The sequence below is a fragment of the Chiloscyllium plagiosum genome, unplaced genomic scaffold, assembly GCF_037043375.1.
Source record: "Chiloscyllium plagiosum isolate Xiang-an unplaced genomic scaffold, Cpla_swu_hap1 HiC_scaffold_8, whole genome shotgun sequence".
Classification (NCBI taxonomy): Eukaryota; Metazoa; Chordata; class Chondrichthyes; order Orectolobiformes; family Hemiscylliidae; genus Chiloscyllium; species Chiloscyllium plagiosum.
Window position 1 is genome coordinate 14,836,524 of NW_028270146.1, and position 17,359 is coordinate 14,853,882.

The window sequence follows — 17,359 nt, forward strand, 5'->3', positions numbered from 1 at the left end:
CTTCGCATAAACCAAATCATCCGCCGACATTTCCGCCACCTCCAAACAGACCCCACCACCAGGGATATATTTCCCTCCCCACCCCTCTCCGCCTTCCGCAAAGACCGTTCCCTCCGTGACTACCTGGTCAGGTCCACACCCCCCTACGACCCACCCTCCCATCCTGGCACTTTCCCCTGCCACCGCAGGAACTGTAAAACCTGCGCCCACACCTCCTCCCTCACCTCCATCCAAGGCCCCAAAGGAGCTTTCCACATCCATCAAAGTTTTACCTGCACATCCACTAATATCATCTATTGTATCCGTTGCTCCCGATGCGGTCTCCTCTACATTGGGGAGACTGGACGCCTCCTAGCAGAGCGCTTTAGGGAACATCTCCGAGACACCCGCACCAATCAACCACATCGCCCAGTGGCTCAACATTTCAACTCCCCCTCCCACTCTGCCGAGGATATGGAGGTGCTGGGCCTCCTCCACCGCCGCTCCCTCACCACCAGACGCCTGGAGGAAGAACGCCTCATCTTCCGCCTCGGAACACTTCAACCCCAGGGCATCAATGTGGATTTTAACAGTTTCCTCATTTCCCCTTCCCCCACCTCATCCTAGCTTCTAACCTCCAGAAACTCGATCCCCTGACCTGTCCGGACTTGTCCGACCTGCCCAGCTCCTTTTCCACCTATCCACTCCACCCTCTCCTCCCTGACCTATCACCTTCATCTCCTTCCCCACTGACCTATTGTACTCTATGCCACTCTCTCCCACCCCCACCCTCCTCTAGCTTATCTCTCCACGCTTCAGGCTCTCTGCCTTTATTCCTGATGAAGGGCTTTTGCCCGAAACGTCGATTTTGCCTGTCCTCGGATGCTGCCTGAATTGCTGTGCTCTTCCAGCACCACTGATCCACAATATTGGTTATGCCACTTTTGGAATACTGTGTGCAGTTCTGGTCTCCCTGCCAAAGGAAGGATGTTGTGAAATTTGAAAAGATTCAGAAAAGATTTACAAGGATGTTGTCAAAGTTGGAGGGTTTGAGCTATACAGAGAAGCTGAATAGACAGGGACTATTTTCCCTCGAGCATCATGAGGGATATGGTTGGGGCAAATAGACAAGATCTTTTCCCTGGGGTGGAAGAAGTCCAAATCTAGAGGGCATAGGTTTAAGGTGAGAGGGTAAAGATTTAAGAGATCTAAGGGGCAACTGTTTCACGTAGAAGGTGGTGCATGAATGGAATGAGCCTCCAGGGGAAGTGGTGGAGGCTGGTACAATTACAACATTCAAAAGGCATCTGGATGGGTATATGAATAGAATGGGTTTAGAAAGATATGAGCCAAATGCTGGCAAATGTGACAAGATTAATTTAGAATTGCTGGTTGGCATGGATGAGTTGGACTGAAGGGTCTGTTTGCGTGCTGTACATCTCTGACTCTATAACACTGCACACCACCCCCCACCCCCACATCCCGGGCTAACTCCACTCCCTATCTTTAGTATATATACCACCTTTTCCTAACTACAATTGTTCTGAAGAAGGATCACTGGGTCCAAAATGTTGACTCTGCTTTCTCTCACAGCTGCTGCCAGACCTGCTAGTTTCTCCAGCAATTTGTATTTATTGTAGATTTCCAAAATACAGTTTTTTGTTTTAGATTGAGTAAGACGTGTGATTGACCAACTCAAATGTGGCAGTTATTTCCAGTGGTTTTGTGAGTGTTCCTCAGTCACTGGAAGTGTCTTTAAATAAACCTCTCAAGGACAGTATCAAAAAGATGTGGAAGAATTAGATTATGGAAAGAGAAAAAGCATTCAAAGGTTGGAAAAATGCAACTACCCTCATAAGCAACATTGCATCAAAGGTTTTGAAATTACCAGTATTGTCAAAAAGATAATGCTATTGTTGTGGTTCTGTTCGCCGAGCTGGAAGTTTTTGTTGCAAACGTTTCGTCCCCTGGCTAGGCGACATCATCAGTGCTTGGGAGCCTCCTGCGAAGCGCTTCTTTGATGTTTCCTCCAGTGTTTATAGTGGTCTGTCCCTGCCGCTTCCGGTTGTCAGTTTCAGCTGTCCGCTGTAGTGGTTGGTATATTGGGTCCAGGTCGATGTGTTTGTTGATGGAGTTTGTGGATGAATGCCATGCCTCTAGGAATTCCCTGGCTGTTCTCTGTCTGGCTTGCCCTATGATAGTAGTGTTGTCCCAGTCGAATTCATGTTGCTTGTTGTCTGCGTGTGTGGCTACTAAGGATAGCTGGTCGTGTCGTTTCGTGGCTAGTTGATGTTCATGTATGCGGATTGTTAGCTGTCTTCCTGTTTGTCCTATATAGTGTTTTGTGCAGTCCTTGCATGGTATTTTGTACACTACATTAGTTTTGCTCATGTTGGGTATCGGGTCCTTCGTTCTGGTGAGTTGTTGTCTGAGCGTGGCTGTTGGTTTGTGTGCTGTTATGAGTCCTAGGGGTCGCAGTAGTCTGGCTGTCAGTTCTGAGATGCTCCTGATGTATGGTAGTGTGGCTAGTCCTTTTGGTTGTGGCATGTCCTCGTTCCGTGATCTTTCTCTTAGGCATCTGTTGATGAAGTTGCGCGGGTATCCGTTTTTGGCGAATACCTTGTATAAGTGTTCCTCTTCTTCTTTTTGCAGTTCTGGTGTACTGCAGTGTGTTGTGGCCCTTTTGAATAGTGTCCTGATGCAGCTTCGTTTGTGTGTGTTGGGGTGGTTACTTTCATAGTTTAGGACTTGGTCTGTGTGTGTGGCTTTCCTGTAAACCCTTGTAGTGAATTCTCCGTTCGGTGTTCTCTGTACCATCACGTCTAGGAATGGGAGTTGGTTGTCCTTTTCTTCTTCTCTCATGAATCTGATTCCTGTGAGTGTGGCGTTGATGATCCGGTGTGTTTTTTCTATTTCCGTCTTTTTAATGATTACAAACATGTCATCGACATATCTGACCCAGAGTTTGGGTTGAATTTGTGGTAGGACTGTTTGTTCTAACCTTTGCATAACTGCCTCTGCTATGAGTCCCGAGATTGGTGATCCCATGGGTTCACTACAAGGGTTTACAGGAAAGCCACACACACAGACCAGGTCCTAAACTATGAAAGTAATCACCCCAACACACACAAACGAAGCTGCATCAGGACACTATTCAAAAAGGGCCACAACACACTGCAGTACACCAGAACTGCAAAAAAGAAGAAGAGAAACACCTATACAAGATATTCGCCAAAAAACGGATACCCGCGCAACTTCATCAACAGATGCCTAAGAGAAAGACCACGGAACGAGGACATACCACAACCAAAAAGGACTAGCCACACTACCATACATCAGGAGCATCTCAGAACTGACAGCCAGACTACTGCGACCCCTAGGACTCATAACGGCTCACAAACCAACAGCCACGCTCAGACAACAACTCACCAGAACGAAGGACCCGATACCCAACATGAGCAAAAACTAATGTAGTGTACAAAATACCATGCAAGGACTGCACAAAACACTATATAAAGGACAAACAGGAAGACAGCTAACAATCCGCATACATGAACATCAACTAGCCACGAAACGACACGACCAGCTATCCTTAGTAGCCACACACGCAGACAACAAGCAACATGAATTCGACTGGGACAACACTACTATCATAGGGCAAGCCAGACAGAGAACAGCCAGGGAATTCCTAGAGGCATGGCATTCATCCACAAACTCCATCAACAAACACATCGACCTGGACCCAATATACCAACCACTACAGCGGACAGCTGAAACTGACAACCGGAAGCGGCAGGGACAGACCACTATAAACACCGGAGGAAACATCAAAGAAGCGCTTCGCAGGAGGCTCCCAAGCACTGATGATGTCGCCTAGCCAGGGGACGAAACGTTTGCAACAAAAACTTCCAGCTCGGTGAACAGAACCACAACAACGAGCACCCGAGCTACAAATCTTCGCACAAACTTTGAAGATAATGCTATTGTTCAACACTTTTTTTTCTATGCTTCCTGTCACCTCACATTTTGGGCAGGCAATTGAAAAATTAACGTTCTGCTAGCCTATTTCATGTTGGAGTCAATTGCTATTATCTCCTCTAGTTGCCATTATTCGAAGTTTGGCAATATTTGCACACAGACATTTTACTCTGTAATAATATTTTTAAAAATTCTCTTTTTGTGCACAACTTGACTCTAAGTCACCCTATTTATTTCTCCATAACTCCCGTTTCCCTTGCATTACTTGTCACTGATTCAGGAAATAAACTGTGGCTTCCGTCATTCAACAAGGTTCCAGATACTCCATTGACCTTGCACTGTTATGTAATTGCGCTTTCAGCTATTTGCCACACAAAGATTATCAGAATTGAAAAGAGTAGAGAAATCCAGCTCAATCCACAAATATGCTTGCCCTAGCAAATTCTGAGCCACAATAAGAAACTATCCTGTGTGCTAAATGCAGAATAAACAAGAGTCAACTGTAACAAAATATCACAAGTTTAAATTGCGTCATAAATCAGAACAGCAACATAGCAGCTGACTGATAAATGTTAACTGTATTTCAAGGTTTTACTTGTCATTTTATTCTGGGTATTTTAATAACTTGTATATCCTGCACTTTGGGATACCATCTACCCTTGATATGCCTGTCAATCTTTGCCGAGAGGGAGAAAGAATCTTATATCCAGTTAAATTAAGCAATGTAGCAATGGTACCGTCCAAATATATTGCTCAAGATACTGCATTATCAGAAAATTTGAATTTTGTGAAAACTTTGTGCAAACATGTATACAACAAGCAAAATAAAACATATGATTGTCTTTCTTTAATCTGATGATAGGATCAGACTGCCTGTTGTGCTTCTGATCAATTTTTCCACATGTGGGTTGTAAGTTATCACTAGGGGAGGCAATAGCCGAGTAGCATTATCACTAGATTATTAAACCAGAGATCCAGGTAATTTTTGCAGGATCTGTTTTGATTCCTGCCACGGCACTTGGTGGAATTTGAATTTGAATTCATTTTAAAAATTCTGGAATTAAAAGTCTAGTGATGACCATTAGTCTATTGTTGACATATTTTCAACATCTGTCAGGATCGTGAAGGTAAGTTCACCACTTGAATGTGTGAGTACAACACTCAGGAGGTTCAACAATATCCAAGCCATTGTAGCCTGCTTAACTGGCATCCAACCCATCACATTAAAAACAAATATTCACTGAGGGGATTCTTGTGGCATAGTGGTAGTATCTCTACTTCTAAGACAGGTGGTCTAGGTTCAAGTACCACCTGCTTTAGAAGTGTATTAGATACCATCTCTTCCAAAAACATTCTCTATCTCCACTTTCTTCACATAATGCCAGCAGTGCACAGTGCCTACAAGATGGGCTACAGTAACTCGCCAAGTTTCACAAAATCCCTACAGTATGGAAGCAGGTTATTCAACCCATCAAGTCTACACTGCCCCTCTGAAGATACTTTTGGACTGTGGGAGGAAACCCATGCAGACACAGAGATTGTGCAATCTCCACGTAGACAGTCATCTGAGGCTGGAATTGAACCCAGGTTTGTGGTGCTGTGAGGCAGCAATGCTAACCATTGAGCCACTGTGCCACCCTTTCTTTGAAAGCCCTTGCAAACCTACAGCTCCTACCATCTAGAACAAGGGCAACCCCCTTCCAAGCCACATCCCATCTTGACTTGGAGCTACACCACCATTCCTTCATTGGCACTGAGTCAACATGTATGAACCCATACCACATTAACTATTCACATTACCTTCTCAAGGGCAATTAGCAATGGGACTGGCATTACCTGTGACACACAGCCCATAAATCTAAAGAGTCACTGGATTTGAAACATTCCCTCTGTGTGTCTCCACAGATGCTTGCCAGACCTGCTGAGTTCCTCCAGCAATTTGTGTTTTTGTGTTTTGGATCTCCAGCGTGTTGTTTTTAAAATGCATGAGGTTACAAGGAAGATTCTAAGTCATCTGTTGGCTTCACCTGTGATCAGCAAAGCAACATACATATTCCTAAATGTGTAAAATTCCCAGTTGCAAACCACACATTAAAATCTGCAAAGTTGGCCTATTTTTTTCAATCAGTTGATTCCAGCTTTGATCATTAGGATACAAGGGATGCTGGGCAAACAAAAATGCACATGAAATATGCACATATGTACATAATTTAGTTGTAATTTTGCATCAGCTACAGTATTTCAGAATATAGAGCAAAGAGAAAAGCAATATCCATATTGAAACACACCCAGTGCTGTTACCTTCCAAATGAAAAATTTAAAACAAGTCCAAAACAGGAAACAGAAGTTTGTTGCCCTTAACTCCAAATCATTTGTTTAACATGGGTGGAATTTCCCAAAGGAATAATTATCATCTTGGAGAACCTCTGAACTGAAATATTTACTTATTATAATACATTTATGGCTCGATACAGAAATGTTTAAAAAACTTTTTGAATAAGCTCATTCCCAGGACAACTCAGTTAAACTAATTTGATTGCAAAGGCATGGTTTGCTGAATGTTATTAATCTTGCCTCCTCCTATTACCAAAACACAAGATTACAAGTCATTCAAGATTTGGAGATGCCGGTGTTGGACTGGGGTTTACAAAGTTAAAAATCACACAACACCAGGTTATAGTCCAACAGGTTTAGTTGGAAGCATACTAGCTTTCGGAGCGACGCTCCTTCATCAGGTGTTAGTGGAGGGCTCGATCATAACACAGAATTTATAGCAAAAATTTACAGTGTGATGTAACTGAAATTATACATTGAAAAATTCATTGTCTGTTAAGCCTTTCATCTGTTAGAATACAGTGATAGTTTCACTTCTTTCATATGTAAATCACAAAACCTTTTTTTAAAGTTGCATTCTCAGGTTAGCTGTTAATAATGGTGATAGCTAGACAATATGCTGAAGGTGTTGGTCCCCTGTGTTCTTTGTCTATGCCATGATGTTTAGATTGATTCTAATCTTAAAAAGTGAGATAACAGAGTTTTACATAAATTCATGCAGTTTTTGAGCAAAGTACAATGTAACTCTGCAAGTACAAATTCATCCCACAAAATGTGTGTGTGTGTGTGTGTGTGTGCAATGGTGATCACCTGTAATGTGACATGAACCCAAGGTCCTTGTTGAGGCCCTCCCTATGGGTACCAAACTTAGCTATCAGCCTCTGCTCGGCCATGTTTCTCTGCTGCCTTTCCCGAAGTCTACCTTGGAGGATGGTCACCCGAAGGTCCGAGGCTGAATGTCCTAGACCACTGAAGTGTTTCCCAACTGGGAGGGAACCCTCCTGTCTGTTGTGCGATGCCCATTCATCTGTTGTCGTAGCCGTTGCTCTGTTTCCCCAATGTACCATGCCTCTGGGCATCCTTGCCTGCAACGTATAAGATAGACAACGTTAGCTGAGTCACATGAGTACCTGCCATGTACAAGGTGGGAGGTGTTCCCACAACTCCATACAACCCTGTCACGGTGGACACTGCAAGACGTGTCAGATTGTGGACATAGATACCACTATTACGCGTGGGAACACCTCCCACCCGTACATGGAAGGTACTCATGTGACTCAGCCAACGTATCTTATACGTTGCAGGCAAGGATGCCAGGAGGCATGGTACATTGGGGAAACCGAGCAAAGGCTACGACAACAGATGAATGGGCACCGCATAACAGTCAATAGACAGGAGGGTTCCCTCCCAGTTGGGAAACACTTCAGTGGTCCAGGACATTCAGCCTCGGATCTTCGGGTGACCATCCTCCAAGGTAGACTTCGGGAAAGGCAGCAGAGAAAAGTGGCCGAGCAGAGGCTGACAGCTAAGTTCGGTACCCATAGGGAGGGTCTCAACCGGGACCTTGGGTTCATGTCACATTACAGGTGATCACCATTGCACTACACACACAGATATTCCTACACACACACACACACACTCACATACACATGGACACAGGTACACACAGACGCACACACAGACACACACACACTCCCACACTCTCACATGCACCCCCTCACAGACTTAAGACACTCTGCACTCACTACACACACGCGCGTGCGCGCGCACACACACACACACACACACCCACATGCACACATATTTTGTGGAGTGAATTTGTACTTGCAGAGTTACATTGTACTTTGCTCAAAAACTGCATGAATTTATGTAAAACTCTGTGTTGTGGTTCTGTTCGCCGAGCTGGAAGCTTTTGTTGCAAACGTTTCGTCCCCTGGCTAGGCGACATCATCAGTGCTTGGGAGCCTCCTGCAAAGCGCTTCTTTGATGTTTCCTCCGGTGTTTATAGTGGTTTGTCCCTGCCGCTTCCGGTTGTCAGTTTCAGCTGTCCGCTGTAGTGGTTGGTATATTGGGTCCAGGTCGATGTGTTTGTTGATGGAGTTTGTGGATGAATGCCATGCCTCTAGGAATTCCCTGGCTGTTCTCTGTCTGGCTTGCCCTATGATAGTAGTGTTGTCCCAGTCGAATTCATGTTGCTTGTTGTCTGCGTGTGTGGCTACTAAGGATAGCTGGTCGTGTCGTTTCGTGGCTAGTTGATGTTCATGTATGCGGATTGTTAGCTGTCTTCCTGTTTGTCCTATATAGTGTTTTGTGCAGTCCTTGCATGGTATTTTGTACACTACATTCGTCTTGCTCATGTTGGGTATCGGGTCCTTCGTTCTGGTGAGTTGTTGTCTGAGCGTGGCTGTTGGTTTGTGTGCTGTTATGAGTCCTAGGGGTCGCAGTAGTCTGGCTGTCAGTTCTGAGATGCTCCTGATGTATGGTAGTGTGGCTAGTCCTTTTTGGTTGTGGTATGTCCTCGTTCCGTGGTCTTTCTCTTAGGCATCTGTTGATGAAGTTGCGCAGGTATCCGTTTTTGGCGAATACCTTGTATAGGTGTTCCTCTTCTTCTTTTTGCAGTTCTGGTTTACTGCAGTGTGTTGTGGCCCTTTTTGAATAGTGTCCTGATGCAGCTTCGTTTGTGTGTGTTGGGGTGGTTACTTTCATAGTTTAGGACTTGGTCTGTGTGTGTGGCTTTCCTGTGTACCTTTGTGGGACAACACTACTATCATAGGGCAAGCCAGACAGAGAACAGCCAGGGAATTCCTAGAGGCATGGCATTCATCCACAAACTCCATCAACAAACACATTGACCTGGACCCAATATACCAACCACTACAGCGGACAGCTGAAACTGACAACCGGAAGTGGCAGGGACAGACCACTATAAACACTGGAGGAAACATCAAAGAAGCGCTTCGCAGGAGGCTCCCAAGCATTGATGATGTCGCCTAGCCAGGGGACGAAACGTTTGCAACAAAAACTTCCAGCTCGGCGAACAGAACCACAACAACGAGCACCCGAGCTACAAATCTTCGCACAAACTATGTAAAACTCTGTTATCTCACTTTTTAGATTAGAATCAATCTAAACATCATGGCATAGACAGAGAACACATGGGACCAACGCCTTCAACATATTGTCTAGCTATCACTATTGTTAACAGCTAACCCGAGAATGCAACTTTAAAAAAAGGTTTTGTGATTTACACATGAAAGAAGTGAAACTATCACTGTATTCTAACAGATGAAAGGCTTAACAGACAATGAATTTTTCAATGTATAATTTCAGTTACATCACACTGTAAATTTTTGCTATAAATTCTGTGTTACGATCGAGCCCTCCACTATCACTTGATGAAGGAGCGTCGCTCCAAAAGCTAGTATGATTCCAATTAAACCTGTTGGACTATAACCTGGTGTTGTGAGATTTTTTAACAAAGTCATTCAACCTGACTTTCAGGTGAGCCCCAGCAATGCCTGCCATCCACCCCCTTGTAAATCTAGGGTTTATCCAATGAAAGCATGTCATGCAAATCTGATTCCTACCATTTGCCAAACTCGAGTCCTTGTGCCATTCAACTTGGCAGTTGAAATTTCCTTTTGGTTGACACCACTTAGAATCATAGAGATGTTCAGCACGGAAACAGACCTTTTCAGTCCAACTCATCCATGCCAACCAGATATCCTAAATTAATCTAATCCCATTTGCCTGCACTTGGCCCATATCCCTCTAAACCCTTCCTATTCATATACCCATCCAGTTGTCTTTTAAATGTAATTGAACCAGCCTCCACCACTTCATCTGGCAGCTTATTCCACACATGCATCACCCTCTGCATGAAAAAGTTGCCCCTTAGGTCCCTTTTAAATCTTTCCCCTCTTGCCTGAAACCTATGTCCTCTGGAATTCCTAATCCCAGGGAAAAGACCTTATCTATTTACCCTGTCCATGCCCTTCATGACTTTATAAACCTCTATAAAGTGACAATTACATAGGCATGAGGACAGATTTTGCCAGAGTAGATTGGGCAGCAAGGCTGACAAGTAAGATAGCAGTTGAGCAGTGGCAGTTGTTTAAGGACATACTCAATTCCTCGCAACTTAAATTTATCGCAGTGAGGAAGAAAGATGTAAACCTTGGAAGAAAGGGGGGTAAACTCATCAATGGCTAAACAAGGAAGTCAAGGACAATACAAAGTCAAAAACCAAGTTAGAACATATTGCAAAGGCCAATGGTAGGCTGAAAGATTGGGAAACTTCCAAACATAACAAAGGGATACTGAAAAATTAATAAGAAGAGCTAAGGTAAATTATGAAAGAAAACTAGCACAAAGTATCAAAAAGGATAGCAAAAGCTTCTATAGGTATATATAAGGGAAAGAGTTGCTGAGGTGAATGTTGATCCCTTAGAAGATGAAACTGAGTTAATAGTGGAGAACACTGAAAAGGCAGAGATGCTAAATCAATACATTGCCTCAGTTTTCACACTGGAAGACTTTAGGACCATTCCTGTTGGGACGGGCAAGTCAGAGGCAATAGCAAAGGTAAAATTTGGAACAAGCAACAACCATAGGGAAAAGGTACTCAGCAAACTACAGTTTTAAGATTGAGGGCCGACAAGTTCCCCTGGGCCTGATGGCCGACAGCCTAGTATATTAAAGGAAGTGAAGGCGGAGACAGTGGATCCATTGGTTAGAATATTCTGAAAGTCTCTGGATACAGGAAAGGTTCTAGTGGATTGGAAATATGCTAACATAACACCCTCCTAAAAAGGAGGGAGACAAAATGTGGAAAATTACAGACCAGGTAGTTTAACATTTGTTGTTGGGGAAAGTGTTAGAATCAATTATCTAGGAAGCAATATCAGTCCATTTGGAAAGTCAAAATGCTATCCATTAGAGTAAGCATAGTTTATGAAGGGCAAATCATGTTTGACTAATTTACTAGCGTTCTTTGGAGATGTAACAAGCAAAGTGGATAATGAAGATCCTGTAGATATCATATATCTGGACTTCTGGAAGGCTTTTGATAAGGTACCGCACAAAAGATTAATGCACAAGGTTGGATCATATGGGATTAAGGTTAGTTTATTAGCTTGGATAGGTGACTGGCTCATGGACAGAATGTGGAGGTGCCAGTGTTGGACTGGGGTGGACAAAGTTAAAAATCATGATTCCTGATGAAGGATTTAAGCCCGAAACATTGATTCTCCTGCTCCTCAGATGCTGCCTGACCTGCTGTGATTTTGCAGCACCACATTCTCGACTCTGATCTCCAGCATCTGCAGTCCTCACTTTCTCCAAAGTTAAAAATCACACATCACCAGGTTATAGTCCAACAGGTTTATTTGGAAGTACAAACTTTCAGAGCGCTGCTCCTTTGTCAGATAGCTCATGGAGTAGGATCAAAGGACATAATTTGTAGCAAAGCATCATAGTGTCCCACACTAATGCAATATATTGAACAAACCTAAATTGCTATTAAGCCTCTCATCTTCGATTCATTAATATGTAAATCCCAGAACTTCAAGTCACATTCCTGAGATAACTTAAGGTTTTATAAAAAAAATGACATTTCAGCTCAGACAATGCATTAAAGGTGTGAGGTTAGAGTTTGTATATACTCCAATCTTGAGTCAGACTGGTTCTGTTTCCAAATTTATAAAATTTCACATGTACTATTTAAAAAAAAGACTGCCTATCGATTGTGTGCTTTTTGAATAAAATAGAATGTATCTGCAAATGCAAATTCACTCTGTGTGTGTGTGTGTATATACGTGTGTATACACGTGCATGTGAGGAAGAAGAAAGAGAGAGAGTGTGTCCGTGTGTGGGAGAGAGAAAGAGTGAGTGTGTGTGCGGGTGTTTGATAGAATGTGTGCGTGAGTGTGATGGAGTATATGCCTGTGAGAGGGTGTGCACATAGGTGTGAATTTGGAGGGGAGGGGTGTGCCTGAGAGAAAGTGTGTGTGTGTCATGAACCCAAAGTCTCAGTTGAGGCCATCCTCATGGGTACCGAACTTGGCTATCAGCCTCTGCTTGGCCACTCTGCGTTGTTGCATACATTGAAGTCCGCCTTGGAGGATGGTCACCCAAATATCCCTGACTAAAGTGTTCCTCGACTGGGAGGGAACATTCCTCTCTGGTAATTGTTGCACAATGTCCATGCATTCGTTGTCGTAGTGTCTGCTTGGTCTTGCCAATGTATCATGCCTCAGGTCATCCTTGCCTGCAGCGTATCAGCTAGACAATGCTGGCCGATTGACATGAGTACCTGCCGCTTACAGGGGCAGAAGACAGAGAGTCAGGATAAAAGGGTTATTTTCTGGATGGCAAGATGTAACTTAACACGGTTCGGTGCTTGGACTCCAGCTATTTACAATCCACGTTAACAACTTGAGTACAGGTATAGAAGACTCTTTAGCCAAATTTGTGGACAACACAAAATAGGTCAGAGTATTGAGTGCAGGAGTTGAGCCACTTTTGGAATATTGTATGCAATGGTCTCCATCCTATCAGAAAGATGTTGTGAAACTTGAAAGGGTTCAGAAAAGATTTTCAAGGATGTTGGCAGGGTTGGAGGATTTGAGCTATATGGAGAGGTTGATTAGGCTGGAGCTGTTTTCCCTGGAGCATCGAAGGCTGAGGGGTAACCTTATAGAAGTTTATAAAATAATGAGGGGCATGGACAAGGTAAATAGACAAAGTCTTTTCCCAGGGGTTGGGGAGTACAGAACTAGAGGGCATAGGTTTAGGGTGAGAAGGAAAAGATATAAAAGAGACCTAAGGGGCAACTTTTTCACACAGAGGGTGGTATGTCAATGGAATGAGCTGCCAGAGGAAGTGGTGGAGGCTGGTACAATTGCAACATTTAAGAGGCATTTAGATGGGTACATGAATAGGAAGGGCTTTGGAGGGATATGGGCTGGGTGCTGGCAGGTGGGACTAGATTGATTTGGGATATCTGGTCAGCATGGATGGGTTGGACTGAAGGGTCTGTTTCCATGCTGTACATCTCTATTACTCTGTGACTCTATGACTGTATGAATTGAGGCCTGAGGCAGATCAGTCTTTGTCTTGAATGGAAGTATAGGCTTCAATGGAAGGGGCGAATGGCCTACTCCTGGTTTTACTTCTTATATTCTTCCATTTTTATTCTCTCTGTTGTGTGTTTCTCTCTCTCTCTTTCTGTGTCATTTATTTCTCTTTCTCTCTTCTTATGTCTCGTTGTTCCTTTCTCTTGCAGTCTCATTTTTCTTTCTCTCTCTCATGTTTTTCTTTTTCTCTCTTGTCAAAAGTACTTGCCTCCCTTGCAGAATGGTCTATGTGGATTATTTAGATTTTGGCTTTACCAGCTGATGCTATTGAGTCTATAGGGTAGCAGCATTGTTACTGTGAACAAAGATCAAAGAATAATAGAGTACAGGAACAGACTCTTCAGCCCACCAAGCCTGCACTGACAAATGATGACTTTCTAAACTAAAACATTTTTACGTCTAAGTTGTCCGTATTCCTCTTTTCCTTCTCTAATTGTTCATTTCCCTACCTTCCTGTGGCAGGCATTTAACACCCTGTGTAAAATAACAAAGCATTTGCCTCTCACATTTTCTTTAAATTTTCCTCCTTTTATTTATGCCCCTTAGTGATTGACATTTTTACTCCTGGGAAAAAGACTCCAATGATCCATTCTATCCATGCCTTTCATAATTTTGCAAACTTCTGTCAGATCATTCCTCATCCTTTTGAAGTTCAAGTGTAACAGTTTGAGATTTTCCAATCTCTCATCATAGCTAATATCCTCAAACTAAGCAACATTGTAGTAACCGTTTCTGTACCCTCTCCAAAACGTCCACATCCTTCTGGTAGTGTGGCAACCAGAACCGAACACAATATTCTAAATGTGGCCACTAAAGTTCTATATAGTTGCAACATAATTTGCCAATTTTTCTACTGTGTCCAAACCGATGAAGGTAAGCATGCCATAGGTCTTGACCACCTTATCCGCTTGTGCGCTACTTTCAAGTACAGGACCAGGGTTCTGTTGTTGTAGTTATACAGGGCCTTGGTGAGGCCATACCTAGAATATTATGTGCAGTTTTAATCTCCTTTTTCTGAGGAAGAATGCTCTTGCTCTTGAGGGAGTGTAGCGAAGGTTTACCAGGCTGATTCCGGGAATGGCGAGACTGATTCATGAGGAAAGGTTGACTAGGTTAGGATTGTTTTCACTGGAGTTTCAGATGAGCGAGGGGGCAATCTCATAGAGAGTTATAAAATCCTAACAGGATTAGACAGGGTAGATGCAGGGAGGATGTTCCTGATGTGGGTGCATCCAGAACCGGAGATCACAGTCTGAAGATTTGGGGTGGCCCATTTCAGAGGGAGGTGAGGAGTCATTTCTTCAACCAAACAGTGGTGAGCCTATGGAATTCATACCACAGGATGTAGTTGATACTAAAACATTGAATGTGTATTCAAGAGGCAGTTAGATGTAGCACTTGGGGTGAATGGGATCAAAGGTTATAGGGAGAAAGCAGGATTTTGCTATTCAGTTGGATGATCAGCCATGATTGTGATGAATGGTGGAGCAGACTCAAAGGCCTAAATAGCCTTCTCAGACTCCTTTCTTCTGTATTTCTATGTCTGTGGACTTGTGTGCCTTAATCCCTCTGTATGCCAATACTTTTAAGGGCCCTTGTCATTTACTATATACTTCCCTCCTGCATTAGATCAAATGCAACACATCATATATTTTGTACAGATTAAATTTGATCTGCCATTTTTCCACCTAATTTTCCAGCCTGTCTGTCCTGCTATATTATCTAGCACTCCTCCTTACTAGCCACAGCTAGCCTAATCTTTGTGTCATCTACAAACTTGCAACCAGACCACTTACATTCTCCTCCAAATCAAGTACATATATTGCAAACAACAGGGGTCCCTGCGGAACACTACTGTTTATAGATCTCCAGTCAGAAAAAACTCTTCCACGACAATTCTCTGTCTTCTATGACCAGACCAGTTCTGCTTTCATTCTACCAGCTCACTGTGGATCCCATGTGACTTCACCTTTTGTATCAGCCGGCAATGAGGGACCTTGTCAAAGGCCTTGCTAAATTCCATACAGACAACATTCACTGCTCTGTCCTCATCAATAGTCATTGTCACTTCCTTAAAAAACAAAATTTAGTTTGTGAGATATGTCCTTCTCCACACAAAGCTATGCTACCTCTTGCTAATATGTCTATGTTTTTCCAAATGTTGATAAGTCTGGTCTGAAAGTATCTTCCCCAATAATCTTCTTACTACTGAAGTAAGGCTCACTGGCCTGTAATTTCTCAGATTTATCCCTGATGCACTTCTTAAACAAAGGAACGACTCTGACTATTCTCCAACCTCATCTGTGGCTAAAGAGAATACAAAGATCTCGTACAAGGCCCTGGAAATTTCCTCCCTTGCAACCGTCTGAATTCTAGAATCGATCCCTTGTGGTCCTTGTTTCCCTTAATGCTTGTCAAAAACGCAACACCTTTTTTAAAAATATCGGCATGCACTAGAATATCAACACACCCTTCTCTAGATTCACCATCCACCATTTCCTTCTCCTTTATGAACACAACTACAAAGTATTTGTTAAGGATCTCACCCACATCCAAGTCCATGCATAAATTTCCTCCTTGAATGGACCCACCCTTTCCCTAGCTACTCTCTCACTCCATACATGTATACTGTACATAAAGAACCTTGAGATTTTCTTTAATCCTGTTTGCCAAGATCATTTCCTGGCCCATTTTAACTCTCCTGACTTCCTGTTCAACTCATTGATTAGCACTGCCTTACTGAGTGCAAAACTGCCTTTCAAGAGTAAACTAAAAGTCCAAAAACAGATCATAAAACTGATGGAGTTAGATTCTGAATATGCAAATCATTCATAATGTGTTTGTGACCTTATTTAACATGCAGTTAATGCATGTTGAGTATCAACATTACATTTAGTGTAGTATTTGTGAGATTTGCCATCTTTCAGTTTCCAGTTTTAGTGATTGCTGCTTCATTGCGCTCTGAAGAGAAGCATGTGTATGTTTTGACTTTTCTCCATCAATCCATCAGTCCAAATTTCTGGTTCCCTATTTATGGCCTCCACCATCCTTATTTATGATCCAAGATGGAGGTTGGGAAAAAAGTTGTAGATGTAAGAGGTGCTCCTTTTTTGAGATATTTTCAGTGTTGGATTCAACGAGCAGTAATTACTGTTTTATAAGCTGTTGCATTGTTTTGGAAGTTTGGAAAACTAATCAAAACAATGGCACTTTAAAAAGGAGGAAGAGGGACAAGGCAGTGACTACATGGTCAGTGATTCAAATGTGGAAAGAAACCTGCACTGCTGTCTGACCCAGCAGTAACCCGCACAGCTGCTGCTTTGCTGTCTGTTTTCAAGTATCTCTGAACATTGGAGTTCATTCTAAGACGACAAGTAAAAGTCATCGAGATGGGTATATGAACAGGAAGGGTTTGGAGGGATATGGGCCAAATGCTGGCAAATGGGACTATATTAATTTATGATATCTGGTCAGCGTAATGAGTAGGACCAAAGGGTCTGTTTCTGTGCTGTATATCTAAGATTCTGTAACTTCCTTCACCTTTATTTCCAGGCAAAGCTTTTAGCTGTCCTGATTTCATATTCTAGATGCTGGCCCTAAAGCCATCCAACTTGTCATTCCTCTCCCTTTTGAATGTCTCTTTTTTTTTAAAAACCTATTTCTTTAATCTTACCTTTGATTTCCATTGTATAGTTTCTGTGTAGCACGTCAGAATGTTTATTTAGCAGGTGCTAAATCCTAGTTAAATTTCATAGGATGTTGTTAACATATACTACAGTACTAGGTCACTGTGTCACTGGGTTATTCTTTTGCAGAGTAACATGACATGCAAAATGTATCTTCTGGCCTTATCCAGCTGTTTATATAATTATGAAACTATTCAGTTTCATAAACCATGACCTCAAATTATGAGATAGTGATACAGTGGTAAG

At 42.8% G+C, this 17,359-nt stretch overlaps 1 protein-coding gene across 4 annotated transcripts in view; it reads left to right on the top strand.

The window, feature by feature from the left end:
• ston2 (stonin 2) overlaps positions 1 to 17,359 on the top strand; it is a 180,432-nt gene that overhangs the window by 18,503 nt on the left and 144,570 nt on the right. The gene's annotated exons all lie outside the window — the stretch shown is intronic.